Raw genomic sequence first — 25,268 nt, 5'->3', positions numbered from 1 at the left:
AAATTAATTGACTTCTCTTTATTTTACTCTATTCATTGAAAATTATAAATGACTAAATTATTCTCAAACTTGTAGGGGTTTACTCAACCAAGTGAAGCGGAGTCACACATGCCTTCTCCTATGGTAACTACAATTTTAATTACTACCTATCATTTCACTTTTAATTTTTTAAGTATCAATATTATCTATAAATAAATATATGTTTTATCATGTAACAGAGTGTTAATAATGTGAAGTTCACTCCTGAAAACAATGCTTGCAATTTACTTGATTGGAATGGAAGTGGAGAAATTGTTGCAGAAGGTCGATGGTCTTCTAGTGATCCTTTATGTGAGGTGCATCATCTTCGTCTTGGGCCTAATGCAATGAGAGTTTGGGTTGATGTTGCTAAGAAACCTGCTGCATATTTATGGAGACCAACATCACATATGAGTACAATTGAAGAAGCGGTTGGTTGCACTGTTGCTTGGCCTTCTAATAAAGTTACAATGAGGTAAAATTTCATGCAACTTAAAAATGATTTATAAATAGTACAACAAATCAGCTGTAGTAACTAATTATATCATCAAAATATATAGGAAATGAACATAATGGATGAAATTCAATTGTTTCTTGGTAGATATATTTGGTACGTATCTTTGCATAAAATTAACTAATGAATGAACATGTGTTTTCAACTATTTTGGCTACATTTGTTTTCTTAATTTTATATATTTTTCACTCTTACAGGTGCACAACTAATGAATGAAGTGTAATATTTTGGAGGGACGCCCATGATCAACAAATTATGAATCAGTTTGTTTTAAAACTTTTGCTTATGTATTTTGTCTTGCAATATACTCGTACTTTTGGGATATTGATATTTTAGCTATATGTAGCGAACATATTAAGAATATTTGAATTTATGTTAAGGTATAATTTTTAATGTGTTATATGTTTATCATTTGTTGCAATTATTCATATGTTAAAAGATAAAAAAATATAAAAGTTTTTGTTATGCCATGAAATTGTTCATATGACAATTATAATAAATGTTAGGAAAATGATTAATGATAACAATAGAAAAACACTATTAAAAGTAAGGATGATTACAAACAAAAAACGCTATTAAAAGTAAGGATAATTACAAACATAAAACGCTACAACTGATAACTAATTACATTCTTAAAACGCTATTGTATATCTTTACATAACAATTTAAAAACGCTATTCACAGTAAGTACGACTACAAACATAAAACGCTACGACTTATAATTAATGGCATTTTAAAAACGCTATTGTATATCTTTACATAACGTTTTAAAAACGCTATTAAAAGTAAATATTACTACAAACATAAAACACTATGGTTGATAACTAGTTACATTTTAAAAACGCTATTGTATACCTTTCAACATCATTTCTGCATAACGTTTGAAAAACGCTATTAAAAGTAAGTATTTTCAATTTAACATAATCAATGACTACATACATAAAACGCTATGACTGACATCTAATTATATTTTTAAAACGCTATTATATATCTTTCAATAGCATTTTTACATCACAATTTAAAAACGCTATGAAAAGGTCTAGACTTTTAATAACATGGGATAATATAGCGTTTGTAATAACGCTATCGTTTGTTAAAGACAGCGTTTTAAAAACGCTATGGAATGCAGTTTTTCTTGTAGTGAATTCTGCTCACGATGAAAAGACCAATCATTTTTAGTATTAGAATTACTATTATAATACATGTTCGCATGACCAAACTTAGCATAACACTTTATAATAATTACTATTAAGGTGTTTGGTCATTTTCCATAGACCGAACATGTTCCATAATTACTATTGTTTGAATTTTAATTTCTAGTTCTTTGTATGTCATCACTACAACAAATTTGATATACAATGACTCCCTACAATGTCTTACACCATTAGTGTAAGACATTAAAACTTATCAGGGGTTTTAAATGTCTAATGGTGTAAGACATTGAAAGTTTTTTTTAATGACTACAATTGGAAGACATTAAAAATGGTGGAAGACGTTGGAAATAGGTTGAGAAGTGGCCAGGGGGACATCTAATGTCTCCCACTAGGAGACGTGGGACACGTGGCACGTCTCCCACTGGGAGACATTGAATGTATAGAGGGGTACATCCAACGTCTCCCACTGGGAGACGTGGGACACGTGGCACGTCTCCCACTGGGAGATATTGAATGTATAGAGGGGTACATCCAACGTCTCCCACTGGGAGACGTGGGACACGTGGCACGTCTCCCAGTGGGAGACGTTGGATGTACCCCTCTATACATTCAATGTCTCCCAGTGGGAGACGTGCCACGTGTCCCACGTCTCCCAGTGGGAGACGTTGGATGTCCCCCTGGCCATTTAATGAATTTTGGGTCTTCTTCTTCCTCATAACACCAAACAGAGAGAGCACACCAAACAGAGAGCACGAAAGGGGCTGCGATTTTAGGGTTTTCAAGGTTAGTTTTTTTTAATTTTTATGAATTTTAGTTAATTATTTTGATAAAAAAATCATAGGTTTAGCATTAGGATGAGTAATATACATGATTTTGTGTTAGTTTTACATTTTTATGCATTTTTTTCTATACATTGTTAGATTTATTTGTTTTTCCATGGAGGTTTTTTATAGATTTAAGATTTCATAGTTTTTTTTTAATTTAACCTATCACATTGTATATATTTCATTATAATATATATGTTCATGATTTTTTTTAATTTTTATCATTATTTATTTCGAAATTTAGATATATTTTTGTATGTATATTTAAACTTCTTTTTTTTTTAAATTCTAACTATTTTGTTATCTATATATAGTTATTATGTTAAAATAAATTTATTAAATAATTTTAAAAATATAAATATATGCAAAAATTTATGTTTTTGTTGATTATTGAGATTTTAGGTTATGAATTTTTTTATTGATTTTTTGTTTAGGTTATAATTAGTGGCTCATTGGAGTTTTTTTTATTTTTTTACCAATCAATTACTTATTAGGAATTTAGTGATATTTGTTTAGTAATGTTTAACATATTAATTAATTTAATTTCGTAGGTTGTGATTTTGGTGGTGAGATTTTAGAGAGTACTTTGCATCAAAACTTCTATATCTATCAATCACACATTTGAGGTAATTAAGTTTCTAAAATTATAATAATAAGTTATATATTGCTAGATATTTAGTGATATTTTATTTATTATTTATTAATTTATTTATATTGGTTTGTGGATTTAATAGAGAATTCGATTACTACTTGAAGTAATTTTGCTAGCTTTTGAATTATTAATTGCAAGAGGTAAATATATATTCTCTTACTTCTACTTTTAATATTATTAAACAAATGTTAGAAGAGTTTGAATATCTTAAATATTCATCCATAGTGAAGTCGGTTCTGAGATTAAAATTGTGTGCTGTGGTGATAACGAAAGGTTGAGAACTTGTGTGTATTAGTGAAGTAGGTTCTGAGAAATTTGACTGTGTGCTGGGGAGCTATAAGGAAAAAACTTATTGTATGTTGTTTGAATTGTTTGTTTTGCTATTCACATGTAGATGGTTAGGTCACTATTATAGGGGAAATGCTGCCCGATTTTATCTAGGATAATAAACAATTAATTTTATATAGGCATTCTATAAGGAAGAAACTTATTGTATGTTGTTTGAATTGTTTGTTTTGTTATTCACATGCAGATGGTTAGGTCACTATTATAGGGGAAATGCTGCCCGATATTATTTAGGATAATAAACGATTAGTTGAGAACGGGCATTACTTGATTGAACATGCGAGTCCCGGGCATTACTTGAGAACGGTATTATTAATTAAAATTTACAAATTATTTTTGAAACTATAAATGTAATCAAATAATTAATTAATATATTTTACTTTATATTTCTTGCAGCTAACAAGCACATCATATACAGAGGCACAAATTGATGAGTTGCGACAAGAATGAGCGACATATATGTTGCCGATAATCCAAAGTTACCGACCTCGTTGATAGGTTTTTTTTTTTAATTTTTTAACTCTTTCTTCATACACAATGCAATATTTGTTCATTTTGAATATTTCTAAGAAATATTGTATTTCTTGTATATATCTAACAAATATATTTTTTTCTTTCAATTTAAATTAATATTATTTCAATTTAATTAATTTAAATTTAGATTAAAATAATTTCAATTTAAATTAATATTATTTCAATTTAATTCATTATTAAATTAATTTCAATTTAGATTAAAATAATTTCAATTTAAATTAAAATAATTTCAATTTAAATTAATATTATTTCAATTTAATTAAATATTAAATCAAATTAAAATAATATTAATTATAAATTTATTTAATTTATTTTTTTTAAATGTGGGAGACTTTCAATGTCTCCCATTGGGAGAGGTGGGAGACTTCCCACGTCTCCCAATGGGAGAGGTGGAAAGTCAACGTTTGACTTTCCACCTCTCCCAGTGGGAGACGTGGGAAGTGAGGCACGTCTCCCAATGGGAGACGTGGGATATATTCCTACAATGACCCTAGCAACAACGTCTCACTAAGTGGGAGACATTGTAGACTTCCAATGTCTCCCAATTAAAGTCATAAAACCTCTATTTTGTTGTAGTGCATAACAGGATGTTTTATCTTGTGACATCATTAACGGACCTGGAACACATTGATATGTTTTCCCATGCATGGATATCCTCTCGATCCACAGAAAGCAGTGTTGTCGTGCTCATATATTAACTGATGGAGATTATACCACACTACAACAAATAGAAAGGTTTTATGACTTTATTTGGGAGACATTAAAAGTCTACAATGTCTCCCGTGGGGGAAGACATTGTAGGTGTAATCATTGTAAGTATATATATCACGTCTCCCAATGGGAGATGTGAGAGACATCACACGTCTCCTCTAAAAACGTAGACTTTACAATGAGAGATGAAAGACTTCCCATGTCTCCCAGTGGGAGAGATTGAAAGTCCCTGTGAGACTTTCAATGTCTCCCATTGGGAGATGTGGGACTCTCAGGTTTAAAAAAAATTAATATTATTTTCAATTGATTTAATAATTAATTAAATTTAAATTGATTTAATAATTAATTAAATTGAAATCAATTTAAATTGAAATTGACATAATTAATAAAATGAGAATACAAATCTTCATTAATGAAAATTTAAATTGTTTTGCAAGAAACACAATATTTGTTAGACATATACAAATAAATATTGCATTGTATATGAAGAAAGAGGTAAAAAGTAAGAAAACCTAACAACGAGGTCGGTAACTTTGGATTATCGATAACATATATGTCGCCCATTCTTGTCGCAACTCATCAACTTGTGCCTCTGTATATACGTACTTGTTAGCTGCAAAAAATATAAAGTAAAATATATTAATTAAATATTTGATTACATTTATATATATGGTTTCAAAAATAATTTGTAAATTTTAATTAATTAATACCTCGTTCCTATATTCTGCAAATAACCTATTCGTTGGCATCCACTACCTATCCATATCTTCTCCTATGTCTATGAAAAATAAAAGAAGCAACACTAAATAAGCACGTGATAAAGTTGGATGTCTATATAAAGCTAATTGCTTATTATCCTAGATAAAATCGAGCAACATTTCCCCTATAATAGTGACCTAACCATCAGCATGTGAATAAAAAAACAAACAATTCAAACAAAATACAATAAGTTTCTTTCTTATAGCTCCGCAACACAACCAAATTTCTCATAACCTACTTCACTAAAACACTCAAGTTCTCAACATTCCTTTATCACCGCAACACACAATTTTAATCTCAAAACCTACTTCACTATAGATGAATATTTAAGATATTCAAACTTTTCTAACATTTGTTTAATAATATTAAAAGTAGAAGTAAGAGAATATATATGTACCTCGTGCAATTAATAATCCAAAAGCTAGCAAAATTATTTCACATAGTAATTAAATTTTCTATTAAATCCACAAACCAACAAAATTAAATTAATAATTAATAAATAAAATATCACTAAATATCTACTAATATATAACTTATTATTGTAATTTTAGAAATTTAATTACCTCAAATGTGTGCTTGATATAGAAATTTTGATGCAAAAAATACCATAAAATCTCACCAACAAAATCACAACCTACAAAATTAAATGAATTAATATGTAAAATATTACTAAACAAATATCAAATAAGTAAATGATTGCTAAACAAATAAAAAAAATTCCAATGAGCCACTAATTAACCTAAACAAAAAATCAATAAAACTTTCCATAACCTAAAAACTCAATAATCAACAAAAACATAAAACTTTTCATATATTTTTATTTTTAAAATTATTTAATAAATTAATTTTAACATAACTATATATAATCAAAATAGCTAAAATTTAAATAAAAATAAATAAATATATAAAAAAATATAGCTAAATTTCGAAATAAATAATAATAATTAAAAAATCTCATAAACATATATATTTAATGAAATCTACACAATGTGATGTGTAAAATTAAAATAATTTCTACATTATCAACAAATTAAAAAATTTCTTAGAAACTAACTATGGAAAATCCAAGAAAATCCTACATTCTATGGGAAAAGTTCATAATAATGTAAAACAAATACAAAATCGCATTTACTATTCATTTTTATGCATAACCTAAGATTTTTTTTCAAAAAAAAAAAAAATTAAGTAAAACCATGAAAATAGAGAGAAAACTTTACCTTTTGTGCCCTAGAAATCGCACAAATTGCCTTGCACTTGCCTCTGGTTTATGCGTGCTCCATTGTGTGTCTGAGGGGGAAGGAAAGAGAGGGTTAATATTAGTGGGGACATCCAATGTCTCCCATTAGAAGACGTGCCACGTGTCCTACGTCTCCCACTGGGAGACGTTGGATGCCCACAGACACGTGTTTAGACCCCCAATTTTCAATGTCTCCCTGCATTTTTAATGTCTTACAATTTTAGTAATTAATACAAAATTTCAATGTCTCCCAACATAAGACATTTAAATTTCCTCCTAAATTTAATGTCTTACACCATTGATGGAAGACATTATAGGGACTCATTGAATGCCAAAATTGTTGTAGTGCCACTATTAGGCTTTGTGAGAGGGCATTAATTAATTGGACCCAAAAGAAATAATAATCCATTTCTTTCATTGAGAGGGAACATGTAAGTGGGATATTAATAAATTGAATCCAATTGAGTCTTAAAATTATGAGAAAGGCTAAAGAGCACCCTAGCAGATCTCATATATTTTTAATTTAAATTGATGAAATTTGAGGAACCTACTACTAATGGATACATTAAATGAAGATATGTCATGTTCTAGGAGTTGGTTACTGTTGACGGTGAGAACTCGTCAACTAAGTTGTGTTGGAAAAAACAATCAAGTAAAGATAGTCACTAAAAAAGCTGTAGAAATTTAAGTAATAACTCCAGAACAACAATGGAGAAATCAATCTTTCATTCACTCTCAAGCACTTGCTACAGTCAATTTTCCAACCCCTTTTCAGGTGGGGTTAGAGTTCATTTTATAGTAGGCTCTAATGGCCCTGGGTACATGGTGGTCCAGGAGACCAGGTGGTACATAAGTACTCTGTCAGGAGAGTGGCTTCAGAGGTTGTGGTCGTACATCCAGTACAGGGGCAGGCGTCAGGAGGATGCCTCCACTACCTGTCCGTACCCATGTCAGAGGAGTGGTGGCAGGCATAGTGGCACAGGTGGTAGCGGTGTCGACTCTGACTACTGGTCGTAGATGTTTGGGCCATAACTCTTATCCAAGCATTCCCACTCTCCCACTGGCACAGGTGTCCGTACTTGACATACAAGGTCTTAACAGCCGTACCCAGTCCTATATCGTACAAGCTTGTTCCATTCCACTCGCACTGGAGCCTCTAAGCATTGGGGTCTCAAGGTGTAAGGAATGGGACCCTTGGTGCATGTAATGATCGTGGCGTAACGTGGGGGTCTCGGGTCCTCGACACGAGATGCCTGAAACACCCCGAGGGCCCCCACGGGCATAGGTGATAAGCAGGTGGCCTCGCCGGACGTCTGAGTGCGTGAGGCGAGATGCCTCCCTCGCAAGCCTCCTGCGTAAGCCTCCTTCGCGTAGCCTCCTTCGCGTGGCCCCCTAATGTTGTGGCTTGGACCCAGATGTGTGGAGCGACGGGACGGCGGCCTCCTGAGAAGGTGATGGCCTGAAGGGCCTCACGAGGGCGTGCACGCAAGGGCCTCGCGCATGGGCGGACGCTGACGGCCTTGCGAGAAGTAGAAGGCCCGAAGGCCTTGCGTGGGCACTCGGGTGCGCGCACCATGACGCAAGGCGGAGCTTCGCGTGGGCAGACGGGGGTGCATGGTGATTACGCCCAAACTTGTCTTCACAAAGCAGTTGTTGTAGTGTAGTATGGGCGGTTGTGTCCACAGAGAGATATCTTATCAAAAAGTGATTAGTAGAACTTTAAGCGCAAAAAGTAAATAAATCGTTGGTGGTTTTTGAGAAAATGTTGAAAATAAAATTGGTTGAAAAATTCAATAACAAAAGTGATAAGGTTTCAAGAATCACCTATATGTTTGGCTCATTTATTTGGATTCTGATTCACACATATAACACAATTAAATCGTTCACTTCCCAACAATTTAATCGAAAGATAAAACATGAAGAACATATATAATAAAATGTATTCGAGTAATAATAATTCTCACGTTAGGATCATAGAAAATAATCTTATGAAAAATCTAAGAATGACAATATACCTTATTGGCAATAATGCAATAAAAGACTAATCATAAAATTATAATATCAATATATTTGTCCTAATCATATTCACATAGAAAAAGCATGACTATTTCTATATAATACTAAATAGATAAATATATTGATATTGAGATAGAGAAAAATAGAAGAAAAATATATTACTCAAATGTATAAACTTTAAGCATTTGGTGAATCAAAACACAAATAAATTTCACCTTGCATATAGGATCATCTTTTACCTTATCTAGGAAACTAGCCAAAAATGCTAGTCATTCTCACAATAATCTAAAGAGAAAATATGAGAAGAGATAGACAAAATAAGACCAAAATTTACTATAGTTTTTGCCAATGAAAAATTACACACCAATATGTACAAGAGGTCCCCTTTATATAGCATTTTGTCATGCTAAAACCTTTCAATGGGAAATGAAAAGCAAATTAATTAGAATTGATTTTCTCATTAATTTGAATAAAATAATAATGGAAAACTAATTGTAGCAAATTGATTTCTCCCATTTAGTCAAATATAATTGAGATATTGATGCCTTGGAATGCTAGCAAACAATGGGATTGATTGAGAATACTCCCAACGTTTGTCAACTTTGCTCCATGTGCCAATATTGTGAATATAATCTCTATTATTTGGCTCATTTATTCTATACGTGGAAGAGCATATCATCCATTAGTGATATGATTTGGAGAAGGTGACTCCAACCATTTCTTCAATCTCCTCATGGTAGTTGGGCCTTGCGAGAATAAATCATCTTCCAATGGATTTGGACTTCCTTTTTATTTATTCTCTTTGCAAAATTACCATATTTTTCTACAAAATCAAATAAATCAAATTAAAATCACATATTTTCATATCAAATAAATATTTTATATTAATTTCATGAAAATATATAATTAAAATGTAATTTATTTAGATACTTTTGCTTGCATAAGTGCATTTCATGCACTAATCACAACCCCCAACCAGCTTATTGCTAGTCCCTAGCAATCCAAGCGGAGAAGAAAATTATCAAGCTGAATAATCAAGTCAAACCAATCATAACCAACCAAAAACTTTAAAATATCATCAAGAAATCAGAAATTGCTATGCAAACTACTCAATTGTAACCCCAGAGTTGTGTGTGTGTGCACCAAACCATATCCATTTCTTACCACAAACCATAACACAAATAGTATCGAAAAATCTCAAAAGCATAAAGGACTCAACTCCAAATTCCTCACAGGCATTGAAAGTATTATTTTTTTTTAATGGGAGAGATGACACTCTTGGAGTTGGAATTGTAACAATTAATGATCAAATGAGAGAAGACAACTTTATAGGACAAACAATTTGAACAAATATTGATCACAAGATAGACAAATCAAATCATTAAAATTCAAATGACAAACAACCTTTGGGATTTACACAAGAAACTCGAAGAATAAAGAGCCAACTAAAAGAAAATTATAAATATAGAAAAGAACACTTTTTTTTTAAAAAAGAAACATATGAAGTGATTCTTCCACAATAACGAAATGTTGCTCTTGTTCTATTTTTTTATATGGAACAATTTTTTTTTGACAATAAAATAAAAAGAAAACACAATAACGAAATGTTGCTCTTGTTCTATTTTTTTTTTCTTTTTTTTTATTTATTTAATTTTTTTTTTTTTTTTACAAGAGGCAACACATAAATACATGAACAAAAAGAAATATGAAAAATAACATTACAACAAAGGCTCTTTTAACAAATGAAATTATCCCTCCAGTACATGTCATGTGTTTAAATTCCAGAAATCTGATTTGACCAACTCAAATGATCAATAAAAGTTCAAAAAGTCCTTTTCTCAACTCTCACAACTCACCAAAAAAATGGAAAACCTTAAGCTTGAAAATTTTCTCAACTATTTGTGTTAACAACCATCTTACCACATGTTTGGAAAGTGCATTAAAGAACTCTGGAAATCACTCCTTAATAGCTAAACATAGCAAAAACCAACTTAAACAAAATATTTCAATCATGCTTAGAAAATTTTGAGAAAATTTGACTTAAAAATTCAACACAACAATGTAATTCTCCAAATGAAAGCTCACCAGAGCTCACCACCCCCAACCGAAAATCAGACAGTGTCCTCAATGTCAAAACAAATATGCAATGAAAAAGATAGGGAAAGAGAACACCTGGAAGATGACAATATCCACGGAGCGATAATTGAAACAACCTGATAGCAACAAAACAAACAAAAAACGAAAACACACAAAACTAATAGAAAAGCAGAAAAATAAAATAAAATAAAACATGTAAAAGAAATAAATAACTCAGAGTGTATAAACAGGGTCCTCAAGAAGGACCTCTTCAACATGACTCACACTCTCGATGTAATGCTTCAATCTCTGGCCATTGACTCTGAAAATTCTCCCATCAGTTGGGTCCTCAACTTCAACAGAACCGTTGGGAAAAACTTGTTTCACCATAAATGGGCCAGTCCACCGCGATCTCAACTTACCTGGGTGGAAATGCAACCGAGAATCATAAAGATGCACCTTGTGATTCACCTCAAAATGCTTTCGCAGGATCTGTTTATCATGAGCAGCTTTCATTTTTGCCTTGTAGATCCTGGAATTATCATATGCCTCATTTCTCAACTCCTCAATTTCAGAAAGCTAGAGTTTGCGATTAATGCTTGCAGCACATAGATCAGAATTAAAGGCTTTGACAGCCCAATATGCCTTATGCTCAAGTTCAACAGGCAAATGACAGGCTTTCCCATAAACAAGCCGATAGGGAGACATCCCAAGAGGGGATTTGAAAGAAGTACGGTATGCCCAGAGTGCGTCAAGAAGACGAGAAGACCAATCTTTTCGGTCGGGATTTACCGTTTTTTCCAGAATTTGTTTTATCTCCCTATTGACTAACTCCGCTTGCCCATTGGTTTGCGGATGATAGGAATTAGCAACCTTATGAAGTACACCATATTTGCGCATGAGAGCCTCAAAAGACTTATTTCAAAAATGAGTGCCTTGATCACTAATGATGGCACGAGGCGTACCGAACCTTGACAAAATATTATCTTTCAAGAACTTGGTAACTGTTGCATTATCGTTGGTTCGACAGGGTACAGCCTCGACCCATTTGGAAACATAATCCACATCAAGGAGAATGTAAATGTAACCAGAAGAAGATGGAAATGGTCCCATGAAATCTATCCCCCAACAATCAAATATCTCAATCACAAGAATTGGGTTCAAAGGCATCATATGACGACGGGACAAAGAACCTAACTTCTGGCACCTCACACATGAACGACAGAATTCATTGGTGTCTTTGAACAAAGTGGGCCAATAAAGACCACACTGTAAGATTTTTGCAGCAGTTATCTTCACAGAGAAGTGACCACCACAAGCATCATTATGACAAAAGTTCAAAACACTAGACACCTCATCATCAGGGATGCATCTCCGCATGATCTGGTCGGGACAATACTTGAACAAGTGTGGATCATCCCAATAGAAATTGCGCACCTCGACCAGAAACTTGCGTCTGTCTTGTGAACTCCATTAAGAAGGAAGTTCACCTGTTACTAAGTAGTTAACAATATGTGCATACCATGGTAACTTAGAAACAGCAAGCAATTTTTCATCGGGGAAATCATCACGAATAGGTGGACCATCAGCGGAATCACTGAATTCAAGTCGGGATAAGTGATCTGCCACGACATTTTCAATACCTTTCTTGTCTTTGATTGTGATGTCAAATTCTTGCAATAAAAGGATCCACCGTATTAAGCGCGCCTTAGCATCCTTTTTGGAAAGGAGATATTTAAGGGCAGAATGATCTGTAAAGATTGTAATAGGTGAGCCAATCAAGTATGCTCGGAATTTGTCAAGAGCAAAGACAACGGCAAGCAACTCTTTTTCAGTAGTGGAATAGTTCATTTGAGCACTATTAAGAGTTCGAATTGCATAGTAGACAACAAAAGGTTTTCCCTCCCTTCGTTGTCCCAAAACAGCTCCTACAGCAAAATTGCTTGCGTCACACATGATTTCAAAAGGTAAATCCCAATCAGGTGACTGCATAATAGGGGCGGAGGTCAATTTTGCAACAAGTGTTCGAAAGGCATCCTCACACTTAGGCGTCCACTCAAAAGTAGCATCTTTGGCTAAGAGGTTACATAGCGGACGAGAAATCGCTGAAAAAGTTTTTAATAAACCTCCTATAAAAACCAGCATGCCCAAGAAAAGATCTCACATCTTTGACGGTTTTTGGAGTGGGGAAATTAGAAATGAGATCAATCTTAGATTGATCAACCTCAATTCCTCTTTATGAGACAATGTGTCCCAAGACTATGCCTGAAGATACCATGAAATGGTATTTTTCCCAATTGAGCACAAGACCTTTCTCAATACATCGTGTCAAAACAGCTTCTAAACTAAGAAGGCATGCGTCAAAAGAGTTTCCAAAGACTGTTAAATCATCCATGAATACTTCCATACATTTTTCAACCATGTCACTGAAAATACTCATCATGCACCTTTGGAAGGTGGCTGGTGCATTACACAGTCCAAATGGCATACGTCGAAAAGCATAAGTACCAAAAGGACATGTGAAAGTGGTCTTATCTTGATCCTCCATTGCAATCTCAATTTGATAATAGCCTGAATAGCCATCAAGAAAGCAATAAAAAGGATGAACAGCCACACGTTCAAGGATTTGGTCGATGAATGGGAGTGGGAAATGATCTTTGCGGGTGGAAGAATTCAATTTTCGATAGTCAATGCACATGCGCCAACCCGTCACAGTTCTTGTGGGGACAAGGGCCCCTTTCTCATTTTCAACAACAGTTACACCCGACTTTTTAGGCACTACCTGAGTTGGACTAACCCATTTGCTATCAGCCACTGGATAAATGATGTCAGCATCCAGAAGTATCAGAACTTCATTTTTCACAACTTCTTTCATTGTGGGGTTCAGTCTTCTTTGAGGATCTCTTCGAGGGATTGCCCCATCCTCCAGATTGATTTGATGGGAGCAAATTAAAGGGCTAATGCCTTTAATATCAGCGATCGTCCTACCTAATGCAGATTTAAGCTTTTGTAGTACCTTAATTAGCTTAATTTCTTGTGAAGGATCAAGTTTGGACGAAATGATAACAGGAAAGGTATCACCATCTCCCAAGAAGACATGTTTTACACCCTCAGGTAGTTGGGCTAACTTAACAATAGGAACCTCTTCAGCAGAAGGTTTTGGCTTTTCCCTTTCACTAGGTAGCTCTTCAAAGCGAGGTTGCCAAAACTTTGTTCTTCCGTTTTGTGAGTCTTTGTAACAAGAAATTTCATTAATCGACTCATCAAAACCCGAACTTTCAGAAAAAGAGAGGAGTTCATCAAGATCATCAGAATTGCTTTGCAATTGAATCTCCTCAGGAATGAGCGTGTCAATCAGAAATGTCTGATAACACTCATCATCATCATGTGGTTGCTTTGCAACATGAAAAATATTGACCTCGTGAGTCATATTCCCAAAAGATATTTTCATGAGACCATTCCTACAGTTAATAAGGGCATTAGTTGTAGCAAGGACAGGTCTTCCAAGTATGATAGGGATTTTTGACTCCATGTTAACCACAGATTGAGTATCCAGAATGAGAAAGTCAACGGGGTAATAGAATTTGTCAACTTGAACAAGAACATCCTCAACAATACCCCGAGGCTTCTTAATAGAACGATCAGCCAGCTGTAAGACTATAGAAGTAGGCTTGATTTCACCAAGACCAAGTTGCGAGTAGACAGAATAAGGCATGAGATTGACACTCGCTCCTAAGTCTAGCAAGGCTTGGCTGAATTCATGAGTCCCAATTTGACAGGAAATGGTGGGACAACCAGGATCTTTGTATTTTGGCGGTGTCTTTTGTTCAATTACCGCACTAACTTGCTCAGTCAAGAAAGCAGTCTTCTTGACATGATGCTTCCTTTTTACAGTGCAAAGATCTTTGATGATTTTAGCATAGGCTGGCACTTGTTTGATGATGTGAAGCAAAGGAAGATTTATCTTCACTTGTGTCAAGTGCTCAAGGATTTCTCCTCGATTTTCAGGAATTTTCCCAGCAGGTCTTAGAGCCTGGGGAAATGGAACTTTTGCAGAAGCATTGGACGGCACACTTTCAGAGACAACATTTGGAAATTTTGAAGTAGTATTTGGTATTGGTGGATCTTCCAAAGCTTTACCACTTCTAGTTGTGATGACATTAGCCTCCTTAACGTTTTGATCGTTAGAGTTGGAGGTTTGAGCCATATGTTACCCTTGTGTATTGAATTGAGGCTGAGAAGGAAGTTTGCCTCTTTCAGAATTAACCAAGGATCCAGTTAGTTTTGAAAATTGACTTTTCATGTCCTTGATTTCTTCCATCATTTGACGATTTATTTTGGCTTGCTCCTCCATGAATGAATGAAGGGTGTTCTCAAGAGAACTCCTTTGAGGAGGAGCATTGTATTGAGGAGTAGGTTGAGTTTTTGATGGTTGAGACTGGTGCTCATTTCTCCATTGCCCTCCAGAAGATTGTGCTTGGTTGGGATCTCTCCAACTGAAATTTGGGTGGTTTCTCCAACCAGGGTTGTACGTATGAGAGAATGGCTTATTATAGGCCCCTAAGGCATTGCATTGCTCTTCATAAACCCCCCTCATTTCACTAAAAGCTAAGCAATCCTTAGCTAAATGATATGTTCCTCCACACACAAAACATGGCTCATGTGTTTCTGCTCGGGCAATCATATGAAGTCCTTGCCCACCTTTTGTCTTAAATGCTTCAAGTTGCTTTGTTAAGGACTCAACTTGGGCTTTGAGGCTGTCCTCCTCCCTCAATTGGTAAATTCCTGCTGGTCGATTTCGGTTAGTGCTTTCAGTAGCACTTGGACCAGTCCAGGTATGAGATTTTTCTGCAAGCTCATTGAGATATTCCAAGGCTTCTTCAGGATCTTTTTGAAGAAATTCACCATTGCACATCATTTCTACAAACTGGCGTTCACGAATAGTGAGGCCTTCATAGAAATAGCTGACTAGGCGCCATTTTTCATAACCATGGTGGGGACAAAGAGTTAACAGTTCCTTAAACCTTTCCCAGACTTGATAGAGAGTTTCATTGTCTTTTTGGGAAAAAGTAGAAATCTGTCTTTTTAAGCCATTGGTCTTGTGGTTAGGGAAGTATTTGTGGAAGAATGACGATGTCATTTCATCCCATGTTCCAATAGACCTTGGTCTCAGAGAGTATAACCAGCTTTTAGCCTTATCCTTCAAAGAGAAGGGAAAAAACTTCAATCGCACAGTATCCGCGATATTAGCTTGGTTATAGAAAGTGGCTACCACCTCCTCAAATTCCCTAATATGCACATAAGGATTTTCATTTTCTAAACCATGGAAATTAGGCAAGAGTTGAATCATGCCAGGTTTAAATTCAAAGTTGGGCATATTAGGTGGAAAGATGATACAAGAAGGGGTAGGAGTATGAGTAGGATGGAGATAGTCATTCAGACTTCTCTGCTGAATTTCCTCATGATGAGCCATTGCGAAAGGATTATGAGCAATTGTTGAGGTGGGAGAGGAAATGTTGGATGTATCAGAAGAATTGTCACTAGGGGTGTCGGGTCTCCTAACAAATCTCCCTAGTTCATCTCTATGACGATTCATCCACTTTAAAAAACGAGACCTTTTTTTTTTTTGTTAAACTTGTTCCTTGGTAAATTTGGACAATTTGAAATGATCACACATGCCTCACCAGAACTCCCCGAGGTTACTAGATGAGTATGAAAAATCACAATTCAAACCTTTTCAACCAAATGACCAATAAGTAAAATAATTTACTTATTTTGAAAGAACAAGCTTGTTTTTTTTTAAATAGTAACAAGTTCAAAAATGTAATAATACAAGGGCATACACAAGAAATATTCCCAAGCCGATTGGGAAGGTTGCCAAGGTACCGCTTCGTCCCACACTTTCCTAGACAGAACCAAGGTTCCCAGGAAGGTGTAGAGGGTACTCTATCACAAACCTTAAAAGCCAATCTTTCTAGACAGAATACTCTCAGTTTTTACCACTTGTAGCATTACACTATTGTTCCCAATACTAAAAGTTTTATGCTAAATTTTATGATTTTTTTTTTTGGATTTTATGATTTTTTTTTTAAAACAAGAGTTAAAGAGGAAGAACCTAAATTTAAGCTAATCTAAAACCTAATGTTACACAAATTATGAGACCTAAGTTATTATCTAAAAATTTAAAATCTATAAATTTAAAGCTAAAAAGAAAAAAAAACAAGAAAAATAATTAAATACAAAAAGATACAAAATAAATGAAAATTGAAGTTAACAAATATATATATATATATACATTATAACCAACAAATAAACATAATAGGAAAGAAAAGGAAAAAAAAATATCTCACGTGAATTAAGAGAATACAAATTAAAGAAAGAAAGAAAAAAAAATGTAAAAGGAAATGTGACTTTTTTTTATTTATTTATTCTTTTTTTCTTTTTTTAATACTAACAACGAAATGGAAAAAAAAAATATATATATATAAAATAAAACACTAATCACAATCCTACACAAAGATAGCAAATAATAATAAAATAAGCTACTTACCTCTTGGCGGTATATTCCACTAAGCTTTTGATATCTATCTCCCCGGCAACGGCGCCAAAATTTGATTACGCCCAAACTTGTCTTCACAAAGCGGTTGTTGTAGTGTAGTATGGGCAGTCGTGTCCACAGAGAGATATCTTATCAAAAAGTGATTAGTAGAACTTTAAGCGCAAAAAGTAAATAAATCGTTGGTGGTTTTTGAGAAAATGTTGAAAATAAAATTGGTTGAAAAATTCAATAACAAAAGTGATAAGGTTTCAAGAATCACCTATATGTTTGGCTCATTTATTTGGATTTTGATTCACACATATAACACAATTAAATCGTTCACTTCCCAACAATTTAATCAGAAGATAAAACATGAAGAACATATATAATAAAATGTATTCGAGTAATAATAATTCTCACGTTAGGATCATAGAAAATAATCTTATGAAAAATCTAAGAATGACAATATACCTTATTGGCAATAATGCAATAAAAGACTAATCATAAAATTATAATATCAATATATTTGTCCTAATCATATTCACATAGAAAAAGCATGACTATTTCTATATAATACTAAATAGATAAATATATTGATATTGAGATAGAGAAAAATAGAAGAAAAATATATTACTCAAATGTATAAACTTTAAGCATTTGGTGAATCAAAACACAAATAAATTTCACCTTGCATATAGGATCATCTTTTACCTTATCTAGGAAACTAGCCAAAAATGCTAGTCATTCTCACAATAATCTAAAGAGAAAATATGAGAAGAGATAGACAAAATAAGACCAAAATTTACTATAGTTTTTGCCAATGAAAAATTACACACCAATATGTACAAGAGGTCCCCTTTATATAGCATTTTGTCATGCTAAAACCGTTCAATGGGAAATGAAAAGCAAATTAATTAGAATTGATTTTCTCATTAATTTGAATAAAATAATAATGGAAAACTAATTGTAGCAAATTGATTTCTCCCATTTAGTCAAATATAATTGAGATATTGATGCCTTGGAATGCTAGCAAACAATGGGATTGATTGAGAATACTCCCAACGTTTGTCAACTTTGCTCCATGTGCCAATATTGTGAATATAATCTCTATTATTTGGCTCATTTATTCTATACGTGGAAGAGCATATCATCCATTAGTGATATGATTTGGAGAAGGTGACTCCAACCATTTCTTCAATCTCCTCATGGTAGTTGGGCCTTGAGAGAATAAATTATCTTCCAATGGATTTGGACTTCCTTTTTATTTATTCTCTTTGCAAAATTACCATATTTTTCTACAAAATCAAATAAATCAAATTAAAATCACATATTTTCATATCAAATAAATATTTTATATTAATTTCATGAAAATATATAATTAAAATGTAATTTATTTAGATACTTTTGCTTGCATAAGTGCATTTTCATGCACTAATCACATGGCGTGACGTGAGGCGGGGGCTCGCGTGGACACTCGGGTGCGCGCATCTAGACGCGAGGAGGGGGCTCGCGTGGGCAGAGGGGGTGCACGGCGTGATGCGACGCGGGGCCTCGCCTGGTGCTGGGCGCGTGCGGGACGAGGGGCTTCGCTGATACAGGGCACGCGCGAGACAAGGGGGTGGCCTCGCCTGGTGTTGGGCGCGCGCGAGACAAAGGGCCTCGCTGGTGCTGGCGCGCGCGAGAGGCAACAGTGGCTCGGGGGCATTCCAACCCAGCCATATTTTTGGGCGTTTATGGGGCCTAAGCATACACTTTGAGTCTTTTATGGTGCGGAATATTGAGCGTCCACACTTGCCCCCCAGTCTAGGAGAGGACCTTTAGGTGCTCTTGTAGACTATTCACCTTGATTCTTATAAATAGGTCTTCATGCATGGCCTAATATTTTCAACTTACTTCCTTGGCTTAGTGGTTTGGAGAATCCTTCCTCTTTCAAGAGGTAAGGGGTTCAATCCCTCACAACCTCAATTTTGCCATAGCTTCCTTTATTTTATTTTTTTATCTCATCATCATCTTTTTTTTTTTTTTTTTTACATATGAGCTAATTTTTTGGTGTGTCTATTTGGAGACTAACACATCCTTTTTGCCTATTTTTGGAGACGTGTATTTTCGACCATTTGGTGTTTTTGGCCCTCGTCCTCCTTTTTTGGTCTCGACAGCCTCCAATTTCTACATCTTGAGGTATATTCCCTTTTTCCCTAGTTTTTATTGGGTTCAAATCAGCGTTACTCATGACGGGGTACCTTGGCCTGAGCTTGTAGTGAGTTTGACTATATGCACGCCCCTCCTTTTTTTTTTATATTCTGTAGTGGGCCATTTAGGACGTCTACATTCAGAGATATTAAGACTATTCCTTTGTGTTTTGTAACCTTTCCCTCGTTTATACGTGAACCCCTTTTTGCTGTTGGGACGAGGTCTCATGGCCAGTGACGGCCCGTCCGACATACCCCCGGGGGCTGAGTTTATTGACCTGTCCTCAGACTCAGAGTCCCCTGAGGGAAACCCTCACCAGGACTATGACTCCTTAAGGCAGGCCCACATCCGCCACCTTGAGTACATGGCTGAACTTAGGCGCAAAATTTGGGTGGTGGAGAGAGAAATTGACTCGGTGTCGAGAGGAGACGGAGGACCTCCCCCCCCCCCCCCCCCAGACCTTAGTGACCATGTAGCGAGCCTTAGGATGACCCTTTTTGAATTGCAGTGGGAGTTAGAGTTTATGGAGGGACACCTTCCGCCTGAGCCTTCCAGCCCATCCTCGCCTGATGACTGTCAGGGGGCTGCTCCTGCTTCTCCTCAACCCCTAGTCTCAGTTTTTCCTAGCTTAGCACTTCCGCAGTCGCTCCCTCGATGGAAGACTCTTGCTAGGAAGAAAAAATGGAGGGTCAAGTGTTCTGTCTCCTCCTCACATTTCTCTTTTGATTTTGCAGATATGCCGAGGGCAAGGCGACAGGTATCTACCCAAGAGCAGGACGACGCCCCTTTACTAGCGTCCGAGCTGGTGTCGTGTGTGTCCGACAACAAACTGATGGACATCGTGAATCATTATCGCGTCCCTCCAGATTATGCTCTATACGCCCCTTTGGAGGCATGCCGGGCTGACCGCCCTAGGCTCGACTTCGTGGCCCTCAGTGAGCACATTTTGAAAGCGGGTGGTACCGTTCCGTTACACCCGTTCTTTGTTGCAGTCCTCAACTACTTCGACCTTGCCCCGCTTAAGCTGGCACCCAATGGCTGGCTGACTTTGAGCTGCCTTTTCATTGCATATATGAAACTGCTGAAACACGCCCCTATGGCCACCGAGGTACATTTCCTCTACAACCTCATGCCCCTTCACAATTCAAAAGGCTTTTACTACTTACAAAAAGCCAACAACGGGGCCTCTTTGATAGAGGGTTCGGTGTCTAACCCAGGGGCTTGGAAGCGAGACTTTTTCTTCGTGGAAGGTCCACTCTCTGTCCGTGAGGATTTCCGGACCACTCCCAGTAAGTACTATGAGCATCACTTCCTCTCTCTTTTTTTTTTTTACAACTGATGGTTTCGTACCTTACGCTCACACCGACTATGGCTCGTATTGTGCAGAGCGATTCGCCGAACCCACCGTCGTCGGGTGGAAGTGAAAGACATGAGAATGTTCCTCAACACTGATCCTGCCACGAAAGAGGCGGTGCGCCTTTTCACCATAAAAAATCTGAACCACCACAAGTTATCTCCCGTCTCTGACCCCAAGTTGTTGTGGACCATCTCTAGGTCCACGAAGATGAAGGAGACCTTGGTTGAGTCTTGCCCGGATGACGATGAGGATGAGGAGGGGCCGGAGGAAGCCCCCTTGACCGCGGGGGATCCCACTAGCTGCCTCCATCTCCTGGGGGGTGCCCTCCATGTGCTTCCTATGATCCGGACATAGCCCCTCACTCACAAGACCAGCAGGACATTTCGGGGTGTTGTATTCGCCCTGACCCTGAGGGCCACGACGCCTTCACTCAGGCTCCTCTTGACCCTGAACCATCGGGGACTTATTACGCCGACCTTGCGGAGCCTCCCTCTAATCTACCAGAGCCTCTGTTCTCCACTTTCACCGCGCCCCCTCCCGTTTCGGCGAGCGGGTCGTCCGTCTTCTCCCAACCAGGTGCCACTGGTGCGGACGGGGAGCCCTGGGTGAGTTCAACTTGCGGGCAGAGATACGTCCAACTTGCCTCTGGCCTCCCTGTATCAGACTAGAACAGTCTTGGGAACGTTGCCCAAACGGACCTTGGGGAAACGCTAAGGCGCGCCACGGCCTAGGTGAGTTCCTGCACCTTGCGTCGGCATTATTATGTATAGATGTACATGCGTTTTTCTTTTTGTTACTTATTGTTGATGCCGTTAACTTTCTTGTGCAGGCCTATACCGTGGCTCTACGGTTTGCGGACTCGTCCAACAACCTCTCCGCGTCTACTACTGAGAGGGACTGCCTTACAGCCCGGGTCCAGGAGCTCGAGAAAGAGCTTGAGAAAACCCAGTCTGTGCTGAAGAAGGTTCGGGCCAAACTTGCCACCTCATCGAAAAGGAAGCTGAAGGCAGTTGCCAAGGCCAAGGAGCTGAAGGACCAAGTTGCCAGCCTGAAGAGCGAACTCCAAGCGACCAAGGAAATCGTGACAGTGTCACAGGAGAGGGTTACTTATTTAGAGGCCGAAGTCGAGTCTATCAGGGTCGAACTCCAGACTGCAAGGGCTGAAGTCGAGGCTTCCAGGACCGAACTCCAGGCTGCTAGGACCAATGTTACTACGTTGCAGGAGAGAAATGCTTCCTTGGAGGCGGAGAAGGCTACCACCGAGCGCAGGTCCATAGACCGTGCCCTATACAACGTGTGGAGGCAGGATCCTAATTTCGATTTCTCTTCTTTTGGTGAGCACGTCGTCGCTCGAGCGTCCATGTGGAGTGGCCACGTTAGGAGGCCCTGAAGTAGTTACTTCATAACATTTGCCGGCTAGCCCTCCATGGGTGTATGCTCTCTTCCTATTTTTTGTATTTCGAACCTTTGTAATATGACTGTCATTACTATTTTTCTAGCGTAACTCTTGTACTGTCTTCGAAACTTTCTTTTTCAATGTATAAATACATGTGCTGCTTTTTATTTCTTGTTCTACTGCATTTGAGGCCCTTTTAAGTCTGTATGATGGGGTTTGGTTGGTTCCCCTCTTTTATTTACCAGGCTGGAGGTCCTATGGAGCCCATGTGAAAGGGTTCACTAGGACCTCTTTTGGTGCCTCTTGATTACTTTTATAAGGATATTTTGACACCTTGGGTCCTAGCTATCCTTTTATATATTCTTGCGCGCGCTTATTATTTCTTTGCGAGAAGCGTCCTTCTCGTCGTTATTCATAGTACTATTTTTGCAAGGATCTCTTTTAGGACCCTTTTTGGCTAGACGGCTTGGTGGCCGCTCTAGACTTATTAGTGTAGTCACTATATTTTTTTCTTTCGTAAGACCTTTTGGCCTCCTTGATGTTCACAAGGGTAGCTAATCCTTGTGAACCCAAGGGATGCCTTGTAAGGTCCTCTCCCTGTCTTCTGTATTTAAGGACATCGCCTAAGGCCCCGATAAAAGGGGTCCTTCTAGGACCTCCCGTTAAAGGGTCCTTTTTTAGGGTCATGGTCCCTTTTGGGTCCTCCTGATGGAGGGCCTTTTTTAGGATCCTCCTGGTGCAAAGGATCCTTTTTAGAATCCTGGTGCAAGGGGTCCTTCTTTGGATTCTCCTGCTTGTTGTTTGCCTTATCTTCACGGGTCGTTTCCTCTTGATGGAGGGCCCTTTTTATGATCCTCCTGATAGGGGGTCGTTTTTAGGGTCTTCTTAATTAAGGGCCATTTTTAAGATCCCCTATTAGAGGGTCCCTTTTAGGAGCCTCCTTTTTAGGAGGGCAAGGGGTCCTTTTTAGGATCCTCCGTTAGAGGGTCCTTTTTAGGGGCCTCCTTTTTAGGAGGGCAAGGGGTCCTTTTTAGGATCCTCCTTTTTAGGAGCCCCTTTGCTAGCTGCATGTTTTTGCCTCCTGTCCTGCCCCCCAAGTGTTTGGTGAAATTTATTTCGGCAGGCACTTTGGCTGATGCCCGCGCAGCGAAGAAAAATAACACATGAAGTTGCAAACAGTTTCATTCATGACACGCGATTTACAGCCGATTTTGTAAATTAAAAAAGGGGGTTACATCTAACTAGGAGGTTACCTAGGTAGCCTCTTTGATTCTTACTTGCTTAAGCTAAAACAACGAAGAACAAACTAAACATAGGTTCTTTTGGCACTGAGAGCCGAAGCCTTGCTAGTAGCACCTCTCGAGAGGCTTCGTAACCTGTGGGTCCAATCTTGTGCGGATCTAACTTGTGTGGGTCGCTCCTTCATACACAGACATTGTCATTGGTATAGATGGTTTGGTGGCTACGCGGAGGGATATGTTATAGCATTCCCTCACTTCCTTCTGCTCCCCTTTCATGAATGTTATCCCCCCTAGGGTTGGGAATTTCATAGCTAGGTGATACACAGAAGTTACCGCCTTCAATTCTCTCAGAGAGGGTCTCCCTAATACCGCATTGAAGGCTGAGGTGCACTCCACCACGACAAAGTTAGCCATTACGGAGGTTTGCTTGGGTTGCTCCCTCATGGTGAGAGCTAATTCGATTGTCCCTAGGGGTTGCATCGAATCTCCCGTAAACCCATACAAAGTCGTAATGCAAGGTTTTAGGTGAAGGAGGCTCAATCCCATCTTTTCCAGCGCTGGTCGATACAAAATGTCCACAGAGCTCCCGTTATCCACCATGACCCGATGTACCCTCATGTTAGCAAGCTGGGCGGTTAGCACCAGGGAGTCATTATGAGGGAAATGCACCCCCTGTGCATCTTCTTCAGTGAAAGTTATTGAGTCATTCTCGCCTTTGAAGCTCTTCGGGGGGCGCTGCTCCAAACTTAAAACGCAAGGTGGTGGACTTCGTCTGGCCTCCTTCGCGTACTTGTCTCGCCCCTTCCTTGAATCGCCTCCGACTCCTTGTCCTCCAAAGATGGTCTTGACCTCTCCCTACACTTCTGGGGCCACCCCTTGTGCCCGCGGAGGGGACCCTCCTTCTTCTGGCCTTTGGTTCTCCTTGCGCACATATCTGCCCAAGTGTCCCCGGCGGATGAGCTCCTCGATTTCCACCTTCAAATGGTTGCACTCCGCGGTGGTGTGGCCGATATCCTTGTGATATTGGCAATACTTGCCCGGGTCTCTTTTAGACCGATCCTTTTTTATTGGCGGGGGCCTTTTAAAAGGGACCCGGTTTTCATTCGTGATGAAAATATCCTCTCTCGCATGGGTGAGGTCGGTGTAAAAGGTTTAGGGGCTCTGTATGCGCTCGCCAGAGCGTTGGTTCTTCCGGGGTCGATCGTCCCTCGTTCCCTCATACACACCCCTCTTCTTGGCACTGCTTTGGTTTTCCTGGATAGAAGGTTTCGAGGGCGATGGGTCTTTTCCAGCTTTAAGGTTCTTGTGACCATCCTCCACGCGAATGTACTTTTGAGCCCGCTCGTAGAAATCATCCAAGTCCGTGACCTCTCTCTTGAGCATGTTATCCCATAACTTGCTCCCTGGGCGTACTCCAGCGGTGATGGCCATTTTCAGCTCTCGGCGGGTCAGGTTCCTTACCTTAGCTGCCTCCATATTGAACCGGTGGATATAGCTCTTCAAACTCTCATTTTCTCCTTGTTTCACATTGGCGAAGCTGGTGCCTGGCATTGTGTAATCTCGCACAGCGTGGTGCTGCTGGAGGAATTCATCAGAAAGTTGCTGCCAAGATCAGATGGACCCTGGTCTAAGCCTCCTGAACCATTTGTAGGCAGGTCCTCTTAAGGTGACAGCAAAGCAGTGACATCGCGCCCCGCAGCCAATTC

The 25,268-nt window shown here is 37.9% G+C and overlaps 1 non-coding gene and 1 pseudogene across 1 annotated transcript; one reads left to right on the top strand and one right to left on the bottom strand.

Moving 5' to 3' along the window:
• Positions 1–11,419: 11,419 nt before the first annotated feature.
• On the bottom strand, positions 11,420–15,047 carry LOC133784953 (uncharacterized; annotated as a pseudogene).
• A 778-nt stretch (positions 15,048–15,825) lies between these two features.
• LOC133787364 (small nucleolar RNA R71) lies at positions 15,826–15,933 on the top strand. The gene has a single exon (XR_009872390.1). It is a non-coding gene; the product is annotated as a small nucleolar RNA R71 (small nucleolar RNA).
• The last annotated feature ends 9,335 nt before the right edge of the window (positions 15,934–25,268 follow it).

The sequence above is a fragment of the Humulus lupulus genome, chromosome 6 (assembly GCF_963169125.1).
Source record: "Humulus lupulus chromosome 6, drHumLupu1.1, whole genome shotgun sequence".
Taxonomy (NCBI): Eukaryota; Viridiplantae; Streptophyta; class Magnoliopsida; order Rosales; family Cannabaceae; genus Humulus; species Humulus lupulus.
The sequence above is the reverse complement of the archived record's forward strand: the minus strand, read 5'-3'. Positions and strand labels throughout refer to the sequence as shown.